General features: G+C 38.2%; 1 pseudogene; it reads right to left on the reverse strand.

The window, feature by feature from the left end:
- Positions 1-270: 270 nt before the first annotated feature.
- LOC119530301 overlaps positions 271-14416 on the reverse strand; it is a 41901-nt pseudogene continuing 27755 nt past the window's right edge.

Raw genomic sequence — 14416 nt, forward strand, 5'->3', positions numbered from 1 at the left:
GTGGGGCTGGGTTGGTCCCATCCCATCTCAGGCCTCTGCATGTACATCTCAGAAATTACTGTTTACTTTGAAAGCAGACAACAGTCCTGACAGGGCAGCCCAGACTGGACAATGCTCATGGCTGCATTTCCAGCATTTCCAGAGCCCAGTGTGGGCCTGGCAAGGGATGGAGGGGTGAGGGTGCTTCAGAACATCCTCAATGTTAACACTGGGCATTTTCTAATATGATGTTTAACACATCCATGGTGACTCTTTAGAGAGCAGCTGTACTTATGAGAGTTCATTAATGACTGTTCTCAAAGCTCTGAGCAAATCTGCACTTGTCATTGTGTTCAAGTTCATGTCCACAGCTGCTCCATTGGCCTTCACATATGCAATGTTATCAGGCTGATCAGCAAACATGGGAACTCCCACCATAGGGATCCCATGATAAATAACTTCATAGATCCCATTTGTTCCATCGTGAGTGACAAACGCTTTTGTTTTGGGATGACCTTGTTTAGGGGTGGGGGGGTGACAAGTTGGAGAGACTTTCATTATATTATTTTTACATTATTTCAGAGGCAGCAGGGAAAGAAAAAACAGCAGAATTAATCACTCAAGAATGAAGCATTTTCTATAAAACCTAAGCAAGTGTTACATTTCTAACATAGAAAATTGCAGCCTGGATAAGACTGACTTAACACCTTTGCATGGTCAGGAAGGTTTTACTGGAGAGATGCTATCTTAACGGAGCCTAAAGCTTGAAGTGTAATTAACACACATGTAAGTCAACCAGAGGTAAATGAATTTATAAAATTGATGGGCAATTATTTTATTATATGTACTTGAAAACAGGAACTAAGTGTGAAACTTAGCAATTATTAAATATGTCTTTAATTTCTTTGCTATTAAATAGTTACTCAATTTGTCCCTCATGCAATTTTATAGCTTTTCCTCCTCATAACCTTACCAAGAAGATCACTCTGGGGCATCCAATCACAGAGCTGAGTATTGGCTCCTAATGAGGCTGGTTTCTTTCCTTTGTATCTCCATAAAACCTGTGGGAGGAAATGAATTTATTTTGTAAGTAAAACCCAAAATGATAGCATTTAAGGCTTCAGATCCATTTAAAAATCACATAACCACAGTTCTTATCCTACATAAGGTGATATATGAGAAGGGGTTATAAAATGGGTTCTTTGCAAACAGTGAAAGAATTAGTAGGATTGTTTGAACACATCTTATTATTTAATGGATTACTAAAGTTCAATTAGGTATAGTATTTTTATATACTATAGCTATTTTTTAACGTAATTTAAAATATTTGGGTAGTAAGATTATAAGTGAAGAATGATAAAATAAATTAGTACTGGTTTACTCAAAGCACAGATAAATTTCTGCAGAAAACAAGAATTTGTAAATTTAAGTCACTGGGTCATACACAATCTGATGTTCCAATTTTAGTGATTTTTCATAAAATCATTTTGACAAATATAATTTAAGACTTTTGGGTAATGGGATTATAGGAGCCGTGTTAGAAAAGAAAAAGAACATTTTAATCAGTGTTGGGCATTAAAATTTATTGAAGGCAATATATTTTTTTGTAAATTTATGTCACTTGCTACTGCCCCATGCTCACATTTCAAATTTAATGTTTTTAATAAATGCAAGTTGTTTCATATTTTCTGTGTTTCATTTGCATGAATGGTTTCCTTTCTTTCCCTCTACCTTAATCCCACCTTTCCTCTCTTCTTTCTTTCATTCCTTCCTTCCTTGTTCCCCTCTCAGCTTTCTTTCTTTCCTGCTTCAATTCCCTTATAATCTTTAAAATAATTTAAGCAAGAATGAAAGCAGAGATTTGCCTTCATTCCATTGTTCAGTGAAGTTTCTTATTAAGACATGAACCTTTTCTTACATGCTTTTTACTCCTTGGAAAGTCTGTTAGACTAATTTCAGGTTAAATAATAAAGAAAGATATAGATGATCTATACCATTAACTGAAGATATTTAAACACAAATTCTCAGTTTTAACATACTCAATTAGCCTGTTTGTTCTCATAGAATTTCACGTACTTTAACAAAATATAGAAATAAAAAGAGCCCTTAGATATTCCATGAATAGCAGTATCCAAACTGTTGAAATTTAGAAATGCAGTAGCAACAATTTAATATTAACTGAATAGAAATAAAAGGCATATTGATTTATGATAAGGTTAAGATTTTACATGATTTTTGATTTTAGAGAACTCTATGCAGAAAGATTAAATGATTCTAGACTGCTACTTTTAACCCAACCATACTTAGTTAAAATCTTAAGAATGCCTAGAGATGTACAGTACATTCATGAAAATAGTCCTCTCCTCTTTTAGCCATTTTAACACTCTCTTTCCCAGAACTTGGAGCTAAAATATCTCAGAACTTTTGTAAGCTGTGAGCCCAGGCCTTATTTTCAATTACTGAAATGATAGTGGGAGCCTAATGCTTGCATGTCTATTGCTTTAAAATACATGATTAAAAAACTACATATTCCAGTAATTTTGAGACTGAATAGACAAATGATCAAATTTTCCTAAATACACTATATTATTATTTACTGAATTTTTACTTAATACTCTCTCTAGTTATGAATATTCTATTATTAGTTCCCACATTCATCTCAGAGGAGCACTCATGACCACACTCTCCTTGCAATTGTGATAGCAGCCTGTGCTGACTTGGAGCTATGCACCTCAGAGACACATGTTCTTTACCCATTGAGTGGGGGTGAACCCACTATAAACAGGACCTTTTGATAAGGGCATTTCATCTATGGTGTAGCCAATCTATGCAGGATGGGCCTTAATCCTATCACTAGAACCCTTTATTAGCAGAATGAAATTCAGAGAGAAAGTGGGAAAACCACAAGAAGAAGTTGGAAGGCAATGGAACCCAGAGAAACCAGGAGAAGCTACCATATGCATTGCCATATGATAGAAAGGCTAAGGATCAAGAATCACCAACAGCTAGCTCCAGATGCCTGCAATTTGGGAGAAAAGCATCACTTGATGATATCTTTATTTGGAATTCTAGCCTCAAAATCATGATCTGATAAATTCCCGTTGTTAATCCAAGTCATTGCATGGTATTTGTTTTCACAGCAGGTATCTAAAAGAATATTTGATACCAGCAAGTAAGTTGCAGCTATTACAAATACCTAAAATGTGGAAATGCCTTTGGAATTGGGTAATGGGTAAAGGCTAGAAGAACTACGATGCATTTCTTAGAAAAATCCTAAAATGCTTCAGAGACTTTTGGTAAAACTTGGATGAGGCCTTAGAAGGAAAGGATGACTATGCTATTGGACATTTAAAGAAAAGTGGTCATTTTTAGGAAACCAAAGCAATGTCCACAAGATAAGCAGTTGAACTAACCTTCTGTGGAATCTGAGCAAGGGCAGGGGCAATGAGATTGGCCTTTTCTTCTGTGAGGTTTCTGACCATTGATTCAAGAGAAAACACATCATCTTCAACTGAGCTCTGGACAAATTCTTCCATTTCCTGCAGGAAAAAAAAAATCTCTGTTACAAATGCACAGCATCAAAGTAAAGAAAATAAATGTCACCTACATTTCTTAACTTGAAGATTCAAGCAACCTGTAAAAACCATTTTTAGAAAAGCTCTATTAAAAGTAGAAGCATCTAATTTCTTTAGGAAGAAATATATCCTGATACTTATGGCTTAAATATACAATCAGTGATTATTAGGAAAAGTACTGAATGAAATGATTATACAAAAGCAATAGGTGATAAAGGGGTAGCTCTTTTCCTGGTTAATAGTGTTATCCCCCAGTTTTAAATTTACCAAACAGCTGAGTTGTTTGTAAACTTGTAAAAATATTACTTGGAAGCAAGCCCAAGGAAGTGTCCTGAAGTGGGCTTCTGGAATTATTAGCAATCTATTTTTCATCCAATAAATTCTTACCAAATTTAGCATCTTTTATGAAAAAAGAGAGACTGCTCCATCTCTGTGTTCCTGCAAAAGAAAGTTTTATTCTACTCATTCCTGCAGGTTTTTATAGTATAAAAGGTAGTCTCCTATGTGACTGTTTTCAGGTATTTCAGGGAAGGTACATTTTTTCTAAAGCCATAAGGTGTGATTACATCTTTGATCTCAAGGGACAATGTCTTTGGGGCTAGACCGGAGAGAGCAGGAGCAGGAGCAGGAGACAGGAGCATGGAAGGGGCCTGGCAAGGAGCCCTTATCTAAATTGCTGCCTGCCTTCAGGCATGCAGTGCTTTGGCCTTTTCCCAGCCTGGTACCCACCTTCAGGCTTCCAGAGTTTGGGAAGTGGCCCCACTGTATAGTCTATCTAGCCAGGGAAACTTCCATATCTCCACATCTCCCCCATTTTTATTGTGATTACAATTTGGTGAAGTGTGCCAGTTTGAATGTATTATGTCCCCCAAATGCCATTATCTTTGATGTAATCTTGTATGGGCAGACTCTATCAGGGTAGATCAGATTGTAATTCTTTGAGTGTTTCTTTGGAATGCACCCCACCCAGCTGTGGGTGATGACTCTGACTGGATAATTTCCATGGAGGTGTTGCTCCACCCATCCAGGGTGGGTTTAAGTTGATCAGTGGAGCCATATAAATGAGCTGACATAACAGAAGGAACTAAGTGCAGCTGTGAGTGATGCTTTGAAGAGGAGCAAGCTTGTTAGAGAGGAACATCCTGGGAGAAAGCCATTTTGAAACAAGAACTTTGGAGCACATGCCAGCCATGTGCCTTCCCAGCTAACAGAGGTTTTCCGGATGCCATTGGCCATTCTCCAGTGAAGGTACCCGATTACTGATGTGTTACCTTGGACACTTTATGGCCTTAAGACTAACTGTGTAGCCAAGTAAACCCCCTTTTTATAAAAGCCAATCCATCTCTGGTGTTTTGTATTCCACAGCATTAGCAAACTAGAACAGATTTTGGTACCAGAGAAGTGGGATGCTTTTGCTGCTGAGTTTGCAAATACCAAACATGTTGGAGTGGCTTTTTAAATGGATAAGGGGAAGATTCTGAAAGAATTGTGAAGAGCTTCATAGAAAAGGCTTAAACTTCTTTGAAGAGATTGTTTGTGGAAATATGGACTCTAAAGATACTTCTAATGAGGACTTGAGCAGAAATGATGAATGTGTTGTTGCAAACTGGAAGAAAGGTGATCCTTGTTTAAAAGTGGCAGAGAATTTGGCAAAATTGAGTCCTCATGTCAGATGGAAGGAAGAATTTGAAAGTGACAACCTGGAATACTTAGCTAAGGAGATCTCCAGACTACATATGGAGGAGGTACCCTGGCTTCTTCTTGCAGCTTATAGTAAAATGTGAGTGGAGAGAGATAAACTTAGAACTGACCTCTTGGGTTCAAAGAAACCAGAAGCTGATGGCTTGGAAAATTATGAGCTTCCAGAGGGTGGAATTGAAGAAGCTACAGCCCAACATGAGGATGTTACCAAACATGGAACCCAGCCACCATTTCAGTACAAGCCAAGATTGGAGATGGAATTATCCAGAAAGGATTTGTGGGAAGTCCTATTGTCTGACGGCTTTGACCCCTGTATGCTTCATGCGAAGCCAACAGAATTTTTGTGAGATCTTCACAGACAGAGCTGTTGCCAGTCTGGACTGGAGGAGACAGACAAGGAACAAACAGAAGGAAAAAATTTCTTCAAAGACAGAGCCATGGAAGTTGAGGTCTGGAGTCAAGAGGTCTTGGGCTGGGAGAGCGGAGCAGCCCACACGCATGGAAAGGGTGAGTTTGCCCTGGAGGTTGAGGGTGGGCCTTCCACCTCAATGCTCAAGAAATGTCCTGCTAACCCCAAGCCCCAAAGAGGGTGGAGCACATTCCCAGGGAATTGGGGAGAGCCTGGCTGCCACCCCACTGTTCTGAAGGGGTTGACCATGTGCCCTGGAGATGGAAGGGAATCCGGGAGCTGCCCCGATGTTTGAGGAGGGTGGGGCCGAGAAGGTGCTCTCCCCAATGTGTGGATATGTTGGAGCACTCACCCAAGCATTTGGAGAGGAAAGGGCTGCTGAAAAGGCCCTTAGGAAGTGTTAGACTCCCACCCTCTCAAGCCCCAAGGATGCAACCTCATTCTCTAAATGACTCTCAGACTTTGAAATCTAATGAGGTTTGTCCTGTGGGTTTTAGGAACTGTTTTGGTTCTGTTAACCCTGTTTTCCTTACTGTTTCTCCTTATGGCAATGGGAATGTTTATCCTATCACTGTCCCTCCTTTGTATATTGGAAGTATATAACTTGTTCTAAGTACACAGATCCAAAGCTAAAGCAGAATTATGCCTTAGGACCTACCACATCTGTAATTGATTTTGATGGGATCTTGTACTTAACTTTTGTTACTGAAATGATATAAGTTTCTGTGATATTGTTGTGGGATGAAATGTATTTTGTATACGGAAAGATAATGTCATTTTGGGGTCCAGGGGGTGGAATGTGCCAGTTTGAATGTATTATGTCCCCCAAACACCATTATCTTTGATGTAATCTTGTATGGGCAGACTTTATCAGGGTAGATCAGATTGTAATTCTTTGAGTGTTTCTTTGGAATGCACCCCACCCAGCTGTGGGTGATGATTCTGATTGGATAATTTCCATGGAGGTGTTGCTCCACCCATCCAGGGTGGGTTTAAGTTGATCAGTGGAGCCATATAAATGAGCTGACATAACAGAAGGAACTAAGTGCAGCTGTGAGTGATGCTTTGAAGAGGAGCAAGCTTGTTAGAGAGGAACATCCTGGGAGAAAGCCATTTTGAAACAAGAACTTTGGAGCACATGCCAGCCATGTGCCTTCCCAGCTAACAGGTTTTCCGGACGCCATTGGCCATCCTCCAGTGAAGGTACCTGATTACTGATGTGTTACCTTGGACACTTTATGGCCTTAGGACTGTAACTGTGTAGCCAAGTAAACCCCCTTTTTATAAAAGCCAATCCATCTCTGGTGTTTTGCATTCTGCAGCATTAACAAACCAGAACATGTAGTAATATAAAACTCATTTATAGGGATATCATGGGGGTTCTGGGAATGGGTGCCACATCTTCTTAGGCTGGTTCATCCACACTGGAGCAGCTTTGGGAGGTATCTTTTTTGTACAGTTGTTATAGTGCAGCATCGTTGGTTCTCTGGGAAACAGGATGATGGGCTCCAGGGTTTCACTGTGCTGTTTTGTTTTGTTTTTAAAATAACTGAGCTTATAATTAGCAGTACTACATTGTTGTTTGATGTTATGCTTATTAGTAACCAAAAGAAGTTTAGAAGTTTTTAATTTTTATAACATTGTTTAAGCATTTTTTTCTGCAATTTATAAGATACTGCATGAATGTAATCATTTTTAGTAGTTCATTTATTTATTTTAAGGTGAAAGAATAATTTTTTTTGTAACTGTTGGGAATAAAAAGATATTCTTTAGGGTTTGACCTTGAGAAAGTAAAATGTTAAAAGTTATTAGGTTTGAGACAGTATATATATATTTTTTTATTTAGTTAAAGTTAAGGAAAAGACTTAGCTTTTTTAAAAGTGAGAAGACACTATTTTCAAAGAACCAAGGACATGATAAACTTAACATATGTTGAGTGCAAGAAGTTTTTTTGATAAAAGAGACTTTTTGCATCCTAAACTGATTACTTAGAAAAACACTTTTGTAAGCTTTTATTAAGAAATAACACCTTAATAATTTAAGGAAAGCTTTTCTTAATGAAAACAGCAGGAGACCTTAATGTGAGGAGCTTGCAGTATGGTGAGGAATGTTTATATTTTGTGAATTATTAGGCACATACTCACAAAATTGAATATTAATTACTGCTTTGGGTGGTGGTTAAAATATTTAATGCTATTTTGTTTTATAAAACTACCATTTTTTTTAAGTTGTGAGGTTCTATTTTTAAGCAGTGTTATTACTAGTTTTTACCATTTTTAAACTTTGACTACAGAAATAACTGTTTTCACAAACTTTTTACAGCTTTTTGTATTGATTTTTCAACCTTGACTACAGAAATAAATTTTCCATTCTACAAACCTTCTATACAACTTTTTATATTCATCTAGGCTTCATCCCACATTTTTATCTATCCAGGCTTCATTCCACATTTCTCAGTTATTTGGGACAAAGCTACTTTCCTTTTCCCCTTAATTAGAAAAACATTTTTATACCTTTTATACAACATGTTATTATCAACAAAATCAAACCTGTTAGAATGATGCTAAATATTTAAAACAAAACATTCTTTACAGAGAGAGGGAGTTAAAGTTTTTATTATCAGATTTCTCAGTCGAGATATTATTTTATGACACTGGTTTTTCACATAAATGCAAACCTTGAAAACTGCACAAAATTTAAAAGGAGAACTACAAATTTGGGGTTGAAGTTAGTGGGGCTCAAACCCACTGAGTTTGCATGCATGAACCTTGGATTAACTTAATTACCTTTACAACATAATACACTAATTGAAATAAAAGAAAGCAAAGTAAAGACAATGAACAAAAGATTACACACTTACCCAGCACAGGGAAAGTGTGAATTGCAAAGCTACCTTAACTCAGATGCATTTGGTGTTTGTCTGTGGCAGGCACTTTTATCTGGACTTCCCAGTCCTGGTACTCTAGGAAAAATTTCTGGGCAGCTGTTTAATCATAATGGGGCAAACAAAATCTCTGGCTAATGCTGCCTTGTGAAGACAGCATTGCAAAACTGGTGTGGCATCTCTAGGGAGGGAAGGCAGTGGTGGTGGTGATAAAGGAGGAAAAGGAGGGAGCAAGGCTATAGTCATTTTCCCACCACCTTAGTCAGCTGGAGGTATGGGGACTGAGGACTTGGGAGGTGGGAGACCTTTATTGGAGAGAGCAGTGGTCTCTTTCTCAGATACCTTAGTTTTCAAAGCCTCAGTTTTGGCAATATGAAGAGGGGCCAGGGCAGTGCAAATAAGAGCACATGTAGTAAATATTTTATAGGAAACTTTTTGTCCTTGCTTAAAGTGGTGCTCTAAATTTCATTCAATGCGCTCCCACACATTTAAGTCTCATGTGCCTTTCTCAGGAAACCAAGGGTTATTTTGAACAACATTATACAATAAAGAGTACAAATTATTTTCTGAAACAGAAGCTCCACTAGCCTGCAGCAGCCATTGTAAAATTAACATATATGTTAGCGGGGGAACATTGAGCAACTGACCCGTATTGTTGCGTGGCTGAAACTTCTGACTTACCATGAGACAACTTGCTTGTACTTACTGTGCAGCTTCCAAATGTTGTGGTCAGGACTAGAACACCTCACATGGGGCACCAATTGTGAGAGAAGGGAGCCTACTCTGTCTCTGTGTTCTTGCAAATTAAAGTTTTATTCTACTCATTCCTACAGGTTTTTATAGCATACAAGGTAGTCTCTTATGTGACTGTTTTCAGGTATTTCAGGGAGGGTACATTTTTTCTAAAGCCATAAGGTGTGATTACATGTCTTTGATCTCAAGGGATAATGTCTTTGGGGCTAGATGGGAGAGAGCAGGAGACAGGAGCCTGGAAGAAGCCCAGGAAGGAGCCCTTATCTAAATTACCACCTGCCTTCAGGCATGCAATGCTTTGGCCTTTTCCCAGTCTGGTGTCTGCCTTCAGGCTTCCAGAATTTGGGAAGTGGCCCCACTGTATAGTCTTTCTAGCCAGGGAAGCTTCGATGTCTCCACAATCTTTCCTTTCAGACAGAGTTTCCAGATTATTTTTTCTCAAGTTTACATTTTCCCTGATTAACTAGGCTAAGGAGAAATTTGTTAGAAATGAAATACATAATAGCATATTTAAAAGACAATAATAAGGTTAATGCTGCTATACCACAAAAAAATACTGTGAAACAATGCTTCTTTGTCTTCCCAATATATAAAACTCCCACCTGAGTAGAATACTGGCCTCATGCCTTAATTTCAGCCTTATCCCATAACTGACGTTATTCCGTGTGTCACCACTTGCATTTGCAAGTTTGGCACTTTAGCCTCTGGGTTTAGAGTCATTCACATCATAAAAGATATGAATGCCATCCTCTAGATGTGTGTCATATTCCCTGTGCAACTGGTTGTAGCCTCTCTGGAGTTATCATGTTTCTCAATTTACAGTTGTTATAGTTATTGGGGGAGAGGTAATATATGAGGTGAAAGCAGAGTGCCATTTCTCAGATTGCTTAACATTAGGGGAACATCTCTGAAGGCCCATAAATTGGTGTTTACTATTCTGATTCATCTATTCCAAACAAATGTCTGTGTGTGTTTGATGTGTGTTTATATTTATGTGTTGTATACAAATGTATATAAAACATCCATATGTGCCAGTTGAATTTTGAATATTTATTTCAGTATATCCTAGTGTTACTTTTATTTTTGAACTCACAGTGTTATTTTTAGTTTATGTATACATTGACTGACATAAATCATTCAGAAAAGTAATAATCCATGACTGATATTCAGACTGCCCAAACTTCTACATCAACAGGCAAATTGAAATTGAAAGGGATTAATTTTTCCCCTCTTGTATCAATTATCTGATTTTTTTTTGAAATCATGAGATTCATGTGGTATATTTGTATGTAATGGCAGTAGATGGAAGTAGGAGACTGGGGTGGTGTGTGCTGGTTTGAATATATATCCCCTAGAAAAAAAAAAAAAAGCATATTCTCTAAAGCAATCTTGTGATTACAGATATTAATTTTTTGATTGAGTGTTTCCATGGAGATCTGACTCAATCAACTGTGGGTTAGACCTCTGATTAAAATATCTCCATGGCACTAGGGATCCCACTGATACTTGGAGATGCAGACAGAAGGACAGAAGGAGATGCTAAGCTAAGAGATGCTAGCCCAGAGTTTGCCAAGGAGACAGTAAGAGAAGACCCCCAGACACTTAGAAATGCCCTGGAAGAAAGAAGCAAGGATGCACAGGAGCTGAGAGAGAAGCTGAAACACAGCCAGGGATCAAGAGACTAGAAGATGTCAGCAACCTGCCTTCCCAGCAGACACAGGTGTTCCAGACACCACTGATCATTCTTCAGTGAAGGTATACCCTTGTTGATGCCTTAGTTTGGAGACTTTTATGGCCAAAGAATGGTAAGTTTGTAACCAAATAAATCCCCTTTAGAAAAGACAACCCAGAAGGTGGGGCAAGATGGTGGAGTGGTGAGGTGTAGGTTGTGGTTATTCCTCTGGGACAGTTGGTAGAAAGCCGGGAACTACATGGATTGGACACCACAGAGGAATTTGAGATTGGTCAAACTTCATACAACAGTCACAAATGTGTGGAACAGCTGAGATCAGCAAAATCTCTAAGTTCTCCTGGCCAGGGGGCCAGTGCCCCTCCCTGACAGGCACAATTCTGAGGGAGGAGGGGACATTGGTGCTGGGAACTTGGAGGGAGAACAAAAGCTGCAACCTTAGATGCAGACACCAGAAAACCTGGGTGCAGTCAGCCCAGAGGAGAGGAGATAGGGTTAGCAAAACAGAAAAAAATAAAATAGGAAACAAAATAAAAGCAAAGACTTTTGGAGTCAGGTGAACATAACACAGAGAAGGTCAGAACTCAAACAGATTAAGACACATATGCAAATCCAGGGAGGTAGAGCCCATGTCTGAAAAGTCAGCTTCTCTGCTTTCTTGAGTGTTCCTTAACTGCCCACAACTCCCGGTCTTTTAGAATTTCAATAGTGCATTAGATTTGCAAGGACTGGAAATAGTCCAAACTGTGCCCTTTTAAAAAATATATATATATTTTTCTCTTTTTGTAAAACTATTACTCTAAGAAGCCCACCACAGGAAGCCTCAAAGACTTGCAATTTGGGCCCAGGCAAGAGCAGAGCTAAGATAACTCTGAGAGGAAAAGCAAGAAGTCTAGTGGCAAAGAAAATTCTCTAAACACCATAATTTTCCAGCTGTTCTTGGAACTCAGATCCCAGGGGTTGGAATTCAGTAATTAGCTTCAGCCAGCTATGCCCCCAAAAGGGTTATGGTCACCAGGAGAACTAAAGTCTCCATGAAATTCATGAAATTTACACTGGTGGGGAACTGTGGGCTGGCAAGTGCCACCTGCTGGACAGCATAGGAGAAGAACAAAGTCTAAAGACTCACAGGAGGAACTCATTCTCAAGGAAATTCCATACCCTCCTCCTGAGACCTGGGCCTCTCTGGACTTGGCAAATCTGACTGGGGCTGATCATATCTGTGGAGATCACTGCACAAAAAGGCTATATAGAGACAGGGCTAGAAACAGAAAAACAAGAGGTGAAAAACCTTGATCAACTAAACAGAATCTAAGTTTAAGGTCTAGAATAAGCCGAACTAAACACCAAGGGTTACAGAACAAAGCCAAACAATAAGAAAATCCTACGTAAAAGTAAAAAGAAGCTCCAGAATAAACTAATCAAGAAAGTCAGATGCCTAGACAGCTTAAGATAATGAGCCATACTAGGAAACACAAAAATAAGGATCAGCCAAAGGCTAATAGTTCTACTGAGGTAAAGGAGTTGAAGCAATTTTGCTAAATCACTTCAATGAGCTGAAGGAAAAACTAATTGAAGATGTTCAAACAAATCTACATCAATTCAAAAATCAAGTCAATGAACAGAGGGAAGACATAGCAAAAGAGATGAAGACTATAAGAAGGACAATGGATGACCATAAGGAAGAATTAATAAACTTGAAAAAGCAAATGACAGACTTATGGGAATGAAGGGCATACTGGAGGAGATGAAAAAGACAATGGAGGGAAACAACCATAGATTTGAACAGACAGAAGAAAGGATCAGTGAATTGGAAGATCAGAACTCTGAATTCACACACATGAAAGAACAGATGGTGAAAAGAATGGAAAAATATGATCAGGGTCTTAGGGAGCTGAATGACAACATGAAACACACAAACATATGTGTTATGGGTGTCCCAGAGGGAGAAGAGATGAGAAAAGGGGCAGAAAAGATAATAGAAGAAAGAATCACTGAAAATTTCCCAATTCTTATGAAAAACAGAATATTAGAGATTCAAGAAGTACAGCACACCCCAAACAGAATAGACCTCAATAGACCTACTCCAAGACACTTACTGATCAGATTGTCCAAAGTCAAAGACAAAGAGAGAATTCTGAAAGCAGCAAGAGAAAAGCTATCCATCACATACAAGGGAAGCTTGATAAGACTATGTAGATTTCTCTGCAGAAACCATGGAGGGGAGAAGAGAGTGGTACAATATATTTAACATACTGAAAGAGAAGAACTGCCAACCAAGAATTTTATATCCAACAAAACTGTCCTTCAAAAATGAGGGGGGGATTAACATATTTTCAGACAAACAGACACTGACAGAGTTCGTGAATACAAGACCAGCACTACAGGAAACTAAACAGAGTGCTACAGGCTGATAGGAAAATACAGGAGAAAAAGGTTTGTCAAAGAGTGTGGAAATGAAGATTACCAGGAAGGGTAAAAATAGAGAGAGGAAAAAATAAGACATGACATATGAAATCCAAAAGACAAAATGATAGAAGAAAGTATTGCCCTTACAGTAATAACACTAAACATTAATGGATTAAACTCCCCAATAAAAAGACACAGACTGGCAGAATGGATTAAAATTCAGGACCCATCTATAAGAACTTACCTTACACACAAGGACAAAAATAGACTAAAATTAAAAAGTTGGAAAAAGATATTTCATGCAAACAGAAACCAGAAAAAAGTCGGAGTAGCTATATCAATATAAGACAAAATAGACTGCAAAAGCAAAACAATTAAAAGAGACAAAGAAGGACACTATATAGTAATAGAAGGGTCAATTCATCAAGAAAAAATAAGATTCATAAATATTTATGCACCAAGCTAGAGTGCCCCAAAACTTATGACAGAGACACTGAGAACACTGAAAGGAGAAGTAGATAACTCCACAATATTTGGAGACTTCAATACACCTCACTCATCAATGGATGGAACATGTAGACAGAGAAGCAACAAGGAAATGGAGATGTTGAATTGTATGATCAATAAACTAGACTTGACATATATTTATAGAACACTACACCCCACAACATCACGATACACATTTTCCTTGAGTGCTCATGGAACATTCTCTAGGATAGACCAAATGCTGGGTCACAAAGCAAGCCTCAACAAATTTAAAAATAATCAAGTTATAAAAAAACACTATCTTGGAGCATAATGGAATGAAGTTGGAATTAAATAACAGGCAGAAGATTGCAAAATTCACAAATATATGGAGACTAAACAACACACTTTTAGAAAAACAGTGGGTAAAGGAAGAAATTACAAGAGAAATTAGTAAATAACTCGAGGCAAATATTAATGAAAACACAACATATCAACCCTTATGGAATGCAACAAAGGCAGTGCTGAGGGGGAAATTAATGCCTTAAATG

Source organism: Choloepus didactylus, chromosome 3 (genome assembly GCF_015220235.1).
Source record: "Choloepus didactylus isolate mChoDid1 chromosome 3, mChoDid1.pri, whole genome shotgun sequence".
Lineage (NCBI taxonomy): Eukaryota > Metazoa > Chordata > Mammalia > Pilosa > Megalonychidae > Choloepus > Choloepus didactylus.